The 14,687-nt window shown below is 34.8% G+C and overlaps 1 long non-coding RNA gene across 2 annotated transcripts in view; it reads left to right on the top strand.

Annotated features, from left to right (window-relative positions):
• The window catches only part of LOC123638571, a 38,976-nt gene extending 35,269 nt beyond the window's left edge, over positions 1-3,707 (top strand). For both annotated transcript variants that reach the window (XR_006735393.1, XR_006735394.1), the window contains one exon: positions 3,215-3,707. This is a non-coding gene — a long non-coding RNA (uncharacterized LOC123638571). The remainder of the gene's footprint in view (positions 1-3,214) is intronic.
• The last annotated feature ends 10,980 nt before the right edge of the window (positions 3,708-14,687 follow it).

Raw genomic sequence — 14,687 nt, 5'->3', positions numbered from 1 at the left:
TATGCTCACTAATTAAAAAGGTGTCTGACATTAAAATACCCAGGATCAGTTTTAAATTCAGAAATTTAAGAGAGATGAGGAAATCCTGCCATTTGTGACAACATGGATGAATCTGAAAGAAATTATGCTACGTGAAATAAGCCGACATAGGACAAAAGTACTGCATGACCTCACTTATTTGTGAACCTAAAAAAGCCAAATACACAGAAGCAGGAGTAGAACTATGGTTACCAGGGGAGGGAGGGTGGGGACAACTGAGACATGCTGGGCAAAGGGCACAAAGTTGCAGTTATGTAGGTTGAAGTTTAGAGATCTAATGTACAGAGGGATGACTATAGTTAATAAGACTATTGTATGATGGAAATTTGTGAAGAAAATAGATTTTAGGTGCTCTCACCACAGGAAAAAAAAGAAAAAGAAAATGGTAACTATGTGAGGGGATAGATGTGCTAATTTGTTTAACTGTGGTAATCATTTCACAATATATATTTATATAAAAACATCGTGTAAACAAAAAGTAGGTACAATTTTTATTTAAAAGTATTTTTGAAAAGAGACAAATTAGAATGATACAAAAAAGGTGATAAAACCAGAGAAATAATAGCTCCATAAATGTTGGTAAAATACATTCATTCATGTGCTGTCTAAATGAAAAGATCATTAAGAAAGTCAGATCTTTGCAAAGCTCTTAGGGAAAATGAAAATGTGTTTTTAAGATTTGCAGTTTGAGGTCACTGGGGACTCTGAGGAGCAGGAGAGAATGTGGGCATATGAGATTGAGCAAAAGATGGCAAACAAGAACTTATTAAGTACCTGCTGTGATGCATTAGTTGAAAAATTAGCTCTATTAGTTATGGCATGATGCTAATGAGCTCAAGGTTGAATGTTCCCTGTTGACTTTGGGGTCAGTTAGGTGTGCTCTTCAGTGGCCTCTGAATACAAGAAAGGCTTGGCAAGCCATTCACGTGCTGCTGGGGCTCAGGGTACAGAATGATTGTGGGAACTCTGTAACTCATCATTTCTGCTGGATGTGAGTCGTTTTGTTTATATTCCCCTTTGATGTTGGTATTGAAGAACGTTGTGATATTGAAGAATGTTGTAGCTCAGTGAAGCATTTGGTATTATGTATAAGAAGTCCTGTGAATTTTCCTATACTTTAACTTAAGAATTTCCCCTTTGAAAATTTAGTTTGGAAATAATTTGGTAACTCTAAACTAAAAATGAAATTCTAAGCTTCCCACTGACTGAACAAACCTCCTCTTGGCCAAAGGACCCCAGAAAAAACATAAAACTGAATCCCCAGCCATGATGGAAAGAGAGGTCAGACATGGCTTGTTATATCACCTCCTGTTTAGAGTTAGAACACAACAATTGACCAACATTTGATGTTACAATGGAGAATATAAGACTGATAAAACAGACTCCTTGTGGCAATAAGATACCAAATTATACACAAGACCTAAGGCTATGCAAGGCAAGGGTTAAGTCATACCTTACAATCCATAAAATGTAGTTATGTGGATTGTAAAAATTTTTTTGCTGGAATGGTATCATATGACAGATAATAGTAGACCTCCTTATCTTAACTTAGGCATTCCTTCCTACTGACTTCACATTTAACTCTCTCAACCAACTGCCAATTAAAGAATTTCCAAATTCACCTATGACTTGTAAGTCCCTGCTTCAAGATATCCCTTCTTTTGGGGCTAAACCAATATATACCTTCCATGTATTGATTTACAATTTTACCTGTAACTCCTGCTTCCCTGAAATGTATAAAAACAAACTGTAATCTGACCACCTCGGGACCCCTTGCTCAAGGCTTCTCTGGCTTGCGGGTCCCTGGGCCACAGTCACTCATGTTGAGCCAGAATAAACCTCTTTAAATTATTTTAGAGTTTGGTTTTTCTGTTAACATAACTAAAAAAAGTTTATATCTATAAAAACTTACTGTAGAGTGGTTTATGTTAGTCAAAAATCAAATGCAAGCTAAATAAATTGTCCAATCATAGAAGAAGGTCTTTTTCAATTTTAGAACATTACTGTATAAAATGTTATGCATGCATAAAATAGAATATAGTCATGGCAGTTGAAGAAGAATCTAGAAAATACTTATGAAAGAATTCTAGAAGAAAAAAGCAGCATGAAAATGTTAAGTACAATATGAATACAACTTTTGAATATTTTAATATGAATACAACTATTTAAATACACACACATGTGTGCATACACACACAGAAACAAAATAAATCTAAGAACCTAGCTGAGAAAGACTACAGTGGATGCAAATGGTGCAGGCACAGATTCTACAGATTAGTGCTCAGTTCTGCAAATTCTGCATTCACATAGGGATGTGAATTTTGGCTCCTCAGTTTACCACCTATTTGACCATGAGTGAGTTATTTCAACACACCATACCTCAGTTTACTCATCTTTATTTGTGGGATGATAATGCCCCTAGCCCCATATGGATGTTTGATAATTGAATGAGATTATATATGCAAAGGCACCGAGCACATACTGGTACTCAATAAATATTTGCTGTTACTAGAAAAGTGATAATAGTAATTATTTTCATAATTTGTCATTTTGCATTTTTACAGTTTTCACTTTTGAATCTGAATAATGATGGCAGCAAATATTTAAATGTTTACTCTTTGCCAAGCGGGGATCAAAAGCGTGTACTTCAGAACCTAGTATACCTGGGTTTGAGACTAGCTCTGTAATTTACTAGTTTTGTAATCAGAAATATTAGCTATCTTCTTTGTAAATTCCCCCTTCTGTAAACAACAAATTAATATAAGATGAGGCTTGCAAAAAGCTGGAAATTATTCAATAAATGACAATTATTTTACTCAAATTTTATAACAATTTCATAAAACATTTGTGTACAAGCTCAACTTTATATATTCCAGTGGAGGAAATTGAGAGGTAGTGAATCAAGTACCTACCCCAGACAGCCACACTGCTAATGAGAGCCCGAGTCAGGATTTTAAGCCATATTTGTTTGCCTCCAAAGACTATTCCTAACTGATACCATCTACTGTTGCCATCCCGATTTATAAATAATCCTTGCCACAGCCACATCAGTTTGAGGGAAAGGTGCCTGAGGGCTGGAGTTACAGCCCTTTGACTCCTGGCCTGTGGGGAGTGAGAAGTGATGGAAATCCTCTGAGGTTTTCACAACTGCCATTCTCTTTTCTGTTCTCACTAGGGCGTCTGGGTCCGAGGTTGAAGTGTCACATATTTCCTGTGTCTGCCACCAGCACAGTGGCTGCAATGCTTGGTTGCCCTCATCATACTGTCCTCGCTGCCTTCACTTCTCTCCACTCACGCCCACATGGCCTGGATTGGGGGAAGATACTCTAAGACTCCTGAGATACCTGCCCAACTGCCCCTCCCCAGCTGAGGAGGAATAAACTGCTCAGATTCCTTGTCCCTTTCCTGGAATTAAACGCCTCACCCCACGCTCCCAGGGGTGTAATCACCTGAGGGTGGGCATGAGGACAAACGGGTGCTTGAAACTTTCCACCGTTACCTGGCATCATGGGCAGAGGGAGAGAGAAATTCACGACATGCCTCTGCAAGGTGACTTTGTGTAAGAAAATGATAAAATAAATAGCAGTTCTTTATAACATAGCATAAAAAGACACATGACATTTAAATCAAAATGTTGTTAGTATCTTAGCTTGTTTCGATAAATGTTAAGCAGAAGTATATTTATTCAGATATTTTCTCCTCTCATATATTTTGAATCCACAGTCAAATGTTTTCCCTGTATGTTCAGCTTCCCATACCTCTTCCATTTGGAATCATGTCAATCAGTTTTGCAGCTGAAAGCAGTGACATGCTGACAGAAGGTGAACATGACACCATCCAGTTTCTGATTTTTTGCTATTTACTGCACTGAAATTTTGGATAAATTATTTTCCTTTAAAAGTGGGAATGAAAGGCTCAAAAAGATTAATCTCAGTTAATATACTGTGGGGACCCAGAATGCTGGAGGTAAGTAGTACGTAGCTTGAGAGTGAACCAGTTTTCTTGTGTGTGTGTGTGCGTGTGCGTGTATGTTCTTTATACTTGTGAACCTGTTCTTAGAACTTTCTTGCCATGATTTTATGAGCCAACATGTAATGATTTACTTTTTCTCTTTAATTCATGAAAGATAATTTTTTGCTTATAATTTTTTCTTCTGTTCCTGAACTATTTAGTTCCCACCTTTATTTCTAGACTATATTCCCTCCAATGTACAGTTCATGACTATAAAAACGCTTAAGCCTTCATGCCCATCACTGAATTCTCCCTTATGAAATAGTGTCAAATCTCTAAATATCTACTCTATGTCACTTGAGTACCTTATTGTTACCTGAAACTTAACATTGTCAAAACAAAATTCATTAATTTCTCTCCACATTAATTTTCTTGATGTTTTAATGTCATCACACTTTTATCCATAGATGCAAAATATCTATATCTTCTAGGCTCATATATCTTCTAGGATTTCTTTGTCATGTTCAATAAAGTATTGATTTTTATTTTTGTTGTTTATAATGTCTTTGAGATGTCTCTTTCTCCCAGAACAGTTGGAAAATTATATCATAAACTAGGCATACTAGTATAAAAACCTATGTGTGAATGATGTGAAAGCCAGCCTACGAGATGGTCCCCAGTGATTCCACCTCCTTGTGTCATTTGTTCCCACATTGCATTACACTAAGCCTGCGTGATAAAAAGAATTCAGCAGAACAGATATGTTGTTACCAAGATTCAGTTATAAAATATGCTGCAGTTTCCAATTTGGCCATGCCCTCTCTCTTACCCTTTTCTCTTGATTCACTTCCGCCTGGTCATAACAAGCCCTATACAGAACTCCATGTGCAAGGAACTTACACCACTGTCCATAAACTAAAGAAGAACTGAGGCCCACTGCCATTAGCTGCATGAGTGACCTTGGAAGTAGATACCTCGACCCCAGTTAAGCCTCCCGATAACCACAGCCCCAGCAGATGGCTTGTTTGTCGCCTATAAGATACCTACAACTTGAGACACGTGGCAAAGCCTCTTTCAAATTCCTGACCTACAACACCTGTGTAAGATAAATTTTTTTAAGTTAGGTTTTAGGGTAAATTGTTATGCATCAGAAGATAACTAGTACAATAACATTCTAATCTAAATAGCATGTTTATGTGATTAAATTGTCTTGAAAAATAAAACGAATGGAGAAGGGTCCAGCAGAAACCTGCTAGAGTCGTGTAGCCTAGGGAAAGAAGTCTCTCCCCTTGAGGTCAGAAAGGGCTCAATGGCCCTGGGAGCATGGACAAGCTCTACCCATGAGGATCTCTTGGAAATCATGAAGGATTTGAGTCATAGAGATGTTAGATGTTATCTAAGTTAAACCTTTTACCCATAGCAACCATCGCCTTTGCACTCTTTCTACAAACTGAAAGGATCTGAAAAGAAGAGATTCTCTTCGGACGTTTGACAGTTATGTGATAGCTGTAGTGAGGACCTAAGTAGTAGCTCGGGCGGCTCCTTTACCTTTGAATCTCCTAATTATAAAACATTAATAGACAAGTCTTTACCTATCCAGGTGGCAAACTTGGCAGTGCTGCTGGTGCTATGTGTGGAAGAGTTGGTATACAGGATGTTTTTTACTCTAAAACAAAGTATTCTTGCAGTGTTTCATGTACAAGAATATATTCATCAAACTCCAAGAGTTTTGGCCAGACTTCAGATAACAGGTAAGCCTCCATCAAAGAAATCATGGGTTCTTCAGAAACAGAATTAGCTTCTAAACTAAAGCATATGCTCAGGATCATGCTGCCTTGCAGAAACAGAAGACTAAAACAGCAGTAGTCTCCATGGAGTTTCAGCTGTGATAACAACATCATTAGCAGTAGCTTTATGAAGCTTATTCCTGGCTTTAAACATGCACCCATAGGACCTGCTGGGGAAATAGCTCAGAAAGTGCGAGAGTGTATGTTCCCAGACAGACTAGCCAATCTACCACAGTCTTCTGGACTTCTGGAATTATGAAATTTGCAAATTTTGATGCCCTTAGTGAGATATGAATTATTGAAAGTGAACTGAAGTCTGGACTTCTGATGCAATATATATGTTCCTGTCATCACACTGGTTGATGCCCTGACAGTGAGGAGAATCTTGTTCACCCTAGAACTATTCAACGTAAGTACACAAATTGGAAAGATTTTCTGGTGAAATGACTTAATGGTACCAATTGTGTCTGCTTAACATTTCAAAAAATTTTGTAAAAATGTGTAGGACTTTCAATCTTTGAATCAGAACAGAAGTGGTGGACAAAACATACTATGCTAAACATGAGTAGAAATGATGGAAAGTGTAATTGGAGGAAGATTTATAATGCAAATAATAAAACAAGGATAAGAAGTGGAACCACATGAACACCCATTAATTCATCATTTTGGTTGATCTTGAGGTACAGGTAGGTTATTGAGTCAGCAGAACTGATATTATGAAGAAATAGGATGGACATTTTGATACATTTATTTGCTGAGTTATAAGAAGTTGAATAGAGTAGGAATCATTTAAAGAAGGAATGGTACTGGAAAATATAGTCTCATTAAATCTTTCTACAATATGCATTGCACTATTAGAAAGGTACTAGCTGATTGGTCTCTTATGATGGAAATCAATAGTCTGACTGGTTTTGTTATTTTGCACCTTACCCTTATATTTTCTCTCTTGGCTTCTGTGATATCAACATAGCTGAACTTACTTCACTTAGAAGTAAGTTCATTTTGAATGTTGTGAATATTTTAGAGAAACTGGATCACATAACCAGATTTTATGAAGCCACATTAGTATGTGAGGCCACAGTAACTTGAATTATCCATTTTCTCTCAAGAATACATTTTAATGAATGGAAAGACAATTATGCAACCTGTACCCCAAAGGTATAAACCGATTCATCAAAACAGAAAAATAATCTCAACATCAGCAATGAAAATAATATGAGAAAAAAGTTACATGTTATCTGATGAGTCACCATATGGCAAGGATTATAATCAAGACATATTTGATCAGGAAAGCAATGGCTCTGTCAACTACTTCTACATTTAGTAAGACCTATCAGCTGGCTCAGAAGCCTTGGAAGGGGAATTTTACACAGAACAAATTTATTACCAACCCAACCGTACCATGCTGCTTCCCTACTGAGACACTGTGCTAAACCTAGAGGACATGTCAGTTCTAGATTGTCAGGTGGGTGGGGAAACTACTTTAGTTGACAGTGGAAGGGTCAGTATACAAACAAAAAGAACATTGTGTTCTATATGTAAAGCTTCTGGAAGAATTTTTGTAGTGTTTTATTATTTAGGATTTATGTGTATTGTTAAGAACTGAAAATGTAATTCTTTGGTGAAATTTTATTATCATTAGCTGGATTAAAGGAAATGATAGGAAAAGGTTAGAGTTGTAACTGTATAGGAACTGCAGATACAAATGAGGCTTTGGGGTACATGTTGCATATTTGGGGATTTCAGAAGTTATCCGGGTCAAGAGTTCTTTTCTGCAAAAGTATGCAACAGAATCATCATAGTTAGTTTATCATCTGATTATGAAAGGCTTAGATAATTTTGATTGTTAGCATTTTACTGCAGCATGTCTTAAATTTTTACAGAAATGTTTTTATTCTCTGATTTTTTTTTATTTGGCATTCTATATGATGCCAGAAAGCACTATAGACTGCCATATGTTGTATATATTTATTTTATGTTTTACGTATTTATATATTATATGATATATTTGTTTTAAAAAATCAAAATTATTCTAGCACTAAAATATTAAACCAGAATGGCAGATAAGAATTTGTTCATGCCATCTTTCTCCATACTGAAAAGTTGGGAAAGTAAAATATTATCCTAACTTGATTTTCTTTTTCTTATTAAAAAATATACCCATTCCCCACAGAAAGGAAATTTTATTGTTTTTTATCATTTTCATTAGTCTCTGAGAAATGCTTGGTATAATCACATTCCCCAAACAGATGTTATGAATTGACAAGAGAACCAAATTTACAGTTGTTTAAAGGTAAATTTATGATTTCAAAACCATTCTAGCTCTACTTTAAGTGTATCAAATTTGTTAGAAAGCTAACTTACAAGGGAAATTATTGATTTTCTTAAAATTCAACTCGTATGATGGGGATTGTTTTTCATTGTATTCAGTAATAATTTGAACAATAATCACTGAGTTAGGTGATTTAAAAAACTTTCTTTTACAAAAATAAAAATAAGTAAATAAAAAGGAGATAAGCTTTACTTTCCCTATTTTTAAAAAAAACATTCTAATAAATTGTGACTGAATAAGAGAATTTTAATTTTTCCAGCAGGAGACATAAACTGAATTGTCAGAAATTAGCTGCATGTGTTCTAGAAGTGCTGCTAAATCTTAGCCTGGCCTCTTCAAATAGTAATATTGATCATTTCCTCTGGAATACAGGTAGAGCTAATTACAAATTAATCAAAATAATTAACTTCTGCATACCTTCAACCTATGAATTACTTTAAAAGTTGTCAATGGAATGCCTTAGGAGACTATTTTAGGTAAGATTTTATTTGAAGCTAAATATGCATGGAAAGTTAGAAACTAGCAATTTACTAATGTAAAATATTTCCCTATGTTTGAGTATAATAGCATTGGTAATATTCACAGTTTTACTTCATCTTTAGCAAGAGACATTAATAACATAAAGTACCTATTGGAAATAAAATTTGTTATTCTTAATCTAAGAATAGATGGAACCATATGTCAACATTTCTTGAAACTGACTTTTTACAGACATAAATATAGTTCAAATCAGTACAAGCTATTTTTCATAGTTCAAATCAGTACAAGTTGTTTTTCGTTAGTCAAATATATGTAATTTCAGCTGATAAATTAATGGACACATATTCTAAACCAGTGGTTCTCAAAGTTTGGCCCTTATATCAATGTATAAGCAGCACCTGGAACTTGTTACAAATGCAAATTTGCAGGCCCCATCCCAGATCTACTGAAATGGAAGATCACAGGTCTGGGCCACCCCTCTAGGTTTTAACTAGCCTTCCAAATGATTCTGACCCATCCTCAGGGCGAAACCAACATTGTTGAGAGGGGCCTGCTATGGAAGTTGGCATTCTTACACTTCCCAAATCTTAAACACTGAGGAATTAAATGTAAAGTCTATAATACTTCCAAAGAAAAGATTATAACGGTTTTTGTTTTCAGGCTCAGTGAATTAAACCCAGATTTTGACTTTCGTTACTCATGCACAAGAAGCCAATTGTAGGGGAACCCACTGGGGAATTGGAAAAACCAGTAGGAATATGATTTGCTGATTAGTTTTTTGAATTGTTCATTTGTAGCCATGTTTTATCACCTTCCAAATCTAGAGCAAAATAAGGCATTAGCTATTTCTGAAGTCCCCAGTGAACTATGAAAAATATATATCAGTAACACCACTGCCAAGAGTCCTGCAAACAACAGTTAAAGGAGGATAAGAATTTGTGAACATCAAAACAAAGTTTAAACTTCTGTTGACTTGGGGGATTCTTTAATTCATACTGATAATGAATAGAAAATAACAATGCATAGGACTTTTATGTCTTAGCCATAACTCCAATTATACAATTTAATGGTCCAATTCTCCTTTATAGTTTGAAATGGATTGCTCATCTTGGATTTATATATTTTCTTGTTGATATATTTTGTGTGTGTATTTTTTGGGAGGGGGCAGGGAAGAAGGAAGAATTTAAACCCTTTATTCCTTTTCTTGCTATGTATGAGGCAAACTAAAGCTGTTACCAAGTTATCATACTATCAATACCTACTTCCATCAATCTTTGTGTTACCATGCTATATATTTTATACTAATCTATTAATAGGAGAAATTATTTTGAAACTTTTCAAAATATAGATTTTTCATCTGAATTTCTTCCTTTAATTTTTTTTTTTAAAAGTGTCAAAATAAACTACATTCTTTTTGGATATATAGATCACTATCTCTGTAGATTTAACATTTTGGTTTTGGGTCAGTTGTATCATTTTTGAGAAAGCAAAGTTCTCACGTGAGATCAACTAATAGATATAGGTATATATCATTGAATTTTTTCAAAAAATCTGGTATAGTAATCTCTAACTATAGAAATTGTATGTACTCTCTCTATAAAACTATATATATACTATAAGTTATTTAATATTATCATATAATTTTTGTAGAGATCACTATAGCAGATTTATAATATAAATTTCTTATATATAGATTTATGTATAATATAAATTATATGCATTATATTATGTAGAGAAAGAGGAGAGAGAGAGAGAGAATTAAGTTAGAATGAAAACTGGGAATGTTTGCAGAAACTCCTACAAAAACTTAATAAGTGTTTTCTTATGAAAAACCTTTGAACGCAAATTATTTTAAACTACACAATTATAATGGTTTTTTAACTATGAACAACATGAAAGCAATTTTTTAAATAAAAATTTTTAGCCCATGATCTCACCTTGCATGCTACACAGCAAATCACTAACTAGCTTACTTCAAAACAGCAGTCTGGCAAGTAAGCTACCACAACCGGTTTTGAAGGCAGCAATTCATAGCCAAGAATATCCTTCAAAATCATCTGAGAAATTTAAATACATACATGTACTCAGACCCCATTCCAGAGCTACTAAATAAGAATTTTCAAAATATGAAGTCTATGAAGTCCAGGACAACTTTTCAATTCATGATGAGAAATTTTTATTTTAAAACAAATAATCTGGGCAGAATATGATCCATTACAAACCTGAGAAAATAAAGAATCTTTGATATATTGCTGTTTTAGATGTTTTGCTTTTCTGGGACTTTCCTGGGAGGTCTCTTACAAGTAGAATCTTGGTTTCCTCAGATCATTCCCCAACTATTCAATTCATTCTGCTTTCTGCTTCCCAAGCATTCCCAGAATGCTGCTATGGTCTGAATGTTTGTACTCCCCAAAATTCGTATGTTGAAACCTAACCCTCAAGGTGATGGTATTAAGAGGTAGGGCCTTTGGGATGTGATTAGCTTATGAAGGCTCATAAGGATTAGTGTCATAAAGTTTCTGAACCAAAGAGGTTTGAGGGAGCTTGTTTGCCCCTTCTCCCACGTAAGGACATATAGAAGATGCCATCTATGAGGAACAGGTCCTTATCAGACACAGAATCTTCTGGCATATTGCTCTTGGACTTCCCAGCCTGCAGAACTGTGAGCAATAAATTTCTATTGTTTATAAATTACTCAGTATTTTGTTATACTAGCCCAAAAGGACTAAGACAGTTTCCTTTTCCCAACTTCTAGCATGTTGGTGATTTCATTCTCTCTTTTGTTGTTTCTCTTTCTCCACTTATCTATGATTATTTGTGTCCCTTGGTTTGTGAAGAGAAGCAGAAACACATGATTAGTCCATGACATTTAACCAAAATAGAATTAACTTAAGTGATCCAATGTGAACCTAAAAAAACTAATTTTCTTTTCTTTGGGAGAAGAAGGTTTTCTTGAAGTACAAGCTTTATTACTAATTTTGTTCTCATTGATCTGGTCATGCAACAAAGAGCACAAGTTATTTCTGGTTTGGATTTATTTTGTTGTCGTCTATCTACATGCTCCATTTTTGATTTGCTTTAATTTTTTTATGTTCAAAGAAGGGTTTTAAATTCGTTCTAAAGTTTTCCTCAATATCTCTCTTCAGATTATCCACAGTGTCAGTTTTGTCTCTTGCTGCCTGCAGTGTAAATGTTACTTGTTTCTGGTTTCCTGTATTCTTCCCCTTCTCTCACCCAGAATTCTTTGCACTGCAGCATATTTTGAATATGTTCTGGTCACAAGTGCTAGAAATAGCATCACCTTATAACATTAAGATTGTTGGTTTACTCCAACATTCCTCAGATTCTTAAGGCAAATAATTTCCCAAGTATGCCCATCCTCAAGGTAATATTTTTCACCTTTCTTCTTTATTTCCTTAGACACATACACTCATTTCTCTCTGTTCACTATTAGAAGAGAGAGTACGTACTAACATACACCAAGAGTAAGATGACTAACTCTTGGCAACAGTCACAATAGTCTTTCACTTATTCCTACTTCCCTTCCCAAATCTTTATTTTGAGAACAGATTGTTTGGCATAATTCTTAAACCAATGTGTATACTCTAACAACAATTCTATTAGTGTAGTATTTCTTAAGTTTATGGTGGGATAGAGGATCCCTTTTATATTCCTTTCTATCTATACTACTTTAATTATTGAGATTATACCTCCTGAGATAGAATGGAAGCTTACTTCTTTATGTGGTATTGTAAGAATCACTCCATTCGAATTGGTGTGTAAGGGTATGAGTGGATATCTGGAGTAGTTCACTCGCCATCAGGAAAGCATTAGCCACACAGCTGAGAAGATTAATGCATAGAGTTTTGATTAGCAGAGACCCTGTGTCTTTAAACCAGAGGGAAGATGAAACCATGACACTGTCTATTTTGGTGATTTTGGAAGGGTAAGGAGGTAGAAAAGAAGACATTTTCCTATTTTTGATAGGAATGTTATATTTCTGGTGGCAAAATATGTTAACTCTGAATTATCATTTCTTTCAAATTCTATAATTTTTATGATTGAGAGTTTTTCTTTGATTTTAAATATACAAATTGTCGCCTTAATAATTGATAGCTTTGTGAGGTTTTGTCTTTAGTGCTATCTTCACAAATTCAGGAGGAATTTGGAATTGGTTATATGAGGCAAATAATCAGACATCATTTCTGTAAGGCTACATGTTAGTATATATACATTAAAATATATGAAAACATGCTGTGTTAATCATTAAATTAATCATTGCTCAAAAGTCTAAAATGTATATTTATGGAATAATTAATTATTTTGTATGCATGACATTCAAGATTACACTTCCTAAAATGCTGGGTGGCCAAATATCTTAAATAATATTGGCAGTATGGTTAGTGTAGTGAGAGATGGGATATAAATGTTGACATACTTGTTAGGAGAGTTGCATTCTTAAAGCATAAAATAGAATTATTTTTTTAAAGGACAAGTCATTTCAAATTGGCTGTATATTTTTATGTTGAAAACTCTCTGTTGTCTAGTCATTTCTTTTCAAAATAGAAAACTGTGTTTAGAAAGCTTTTGGAGTTTTAGTATATTCTCGGCTACTTGATACCTTTCTGGCTTTCTTGATATTCCGCAAACAAACCACACACATTCCTGCTCAGGGTCTTTGTGCTCTCTGTTTCTTCTGATGGGAATGCTGTTTCTCTAGGTGTCACATCCCTCATTGTCTTGCTTCCTTTAAATTTATGTCAAAATATTCCTCAGAGAGCGTTTCTTGGATCAACATGTTTTAAATTGTATTTTCCCAACAACTTATGTTCTTACCTTGATTATATTTGTATGGCACTTATCAATCACTTCTTAATTTTTATTACATTTTGCTATTATTGGTCTTTCCACTAGAATACGACTTTTGGAAAGATGGTATTCTCAGTTCTAGAATATGGCCGGCATGTTACTTATGATAATAGACATGTAACAGGTGTGAAGCCAATAACTACAACAGGACTGAATTTGTACGTGAATGAATAGAATGACTGACCCCCTTTCATGGTCCTTGAGTGTCCTGGTGGGATGGCACTACAGAATTACATGGCAGAGTCCCTGCCTACAGAAGGGGTGAAGAATCAGGGGCATTAATGCAGTCAATTACCACATTCATTGTACACATGGGAGGAAGACAGTTTAGGGGGTAGACATTGTGACTCCAGATCATACAAAATATTTTAGAAAAAGTATTATTATATTATCTTTTGAAAATCTTCTCCCGAGCATGAAGTCAAAACTGCTGAGTACAGTTGGTATAGAAGTACATCAAAGGGAAAACTGCCACTGTCACTAATTGTTTTCTATTAGGAAATGATAATTATCTGAGTTTTCACTTTGGTTCTATTTTCAGAGCAAATATGTATAGTTCATTTTTTATCCTAAAATAATTACAAACATGCACTACTTCTAGGTATAGGATTTCTTTTTGGGGTATTGAAAATGTTCTGAAATTAGATAATAGTAATAGTTACACAGTCTGTGAATATACCAAAAAAGTACTGAATTGTACACTTTAAAAGGGTAAATTTTACGGTATGTGAATTAATCTTAATAATGATATTAGTAAAATATTTAAATGTATGAGTATCTTTAATTCTACTGTATATATAAATGTGAAGTTATCTATTTTTAATTTTCAACCTTTGTGCTGGAATTTATAAACAGTAAAGGAAAAACTTTTAATAGTTATTTTTTCCATGTAGAATTTTTGAATGCTTTCTTTTTTTCTTTTCTTTTCTTTTATTTTTTTTTTTGAGACAGAGTGTTGCTTTGTTGCCCTGGCTAGAGTGAGTGCCATGGCGTCAGCCTAGCTCACAGCAGCCTCAAACTCCTGGGCTTAAGTGATCCTACTGCCTCAGCCTCCCGAGTAGCTGGGACTACAGACATGCGCCACCATGCCCGGCTAATTTTTTCTATATATATTTTAGTTGGCCAGATAATTTCTTTCTATTTTTAGTAGAGACAGGGTCTCGCTCTTGCTCAGGCTGGTCTCCAACTCCTGACCTCGAGCGATCCACCCGCCTCGGCCTCCCAGAGTG

The sequence above is a fragment of the Lemur catta genome, chromosome 5, assembly GCF_020740605.2.
Source record: "Lemur catta isolate mLemCat1 chromosome 5, mLemCat1.pri, whole genome shotgun sequence".
NCBI lineage: Eukaryota > Metazoa > Chordata > Mammalia > Primates > Lemuridae > Lemur > Lemur catta.
The sequence above is the reverse complement of the archived record's forward strand: the minus strand, read 5'-3'. Positions and strand labels throughout refer to the sequence as shown.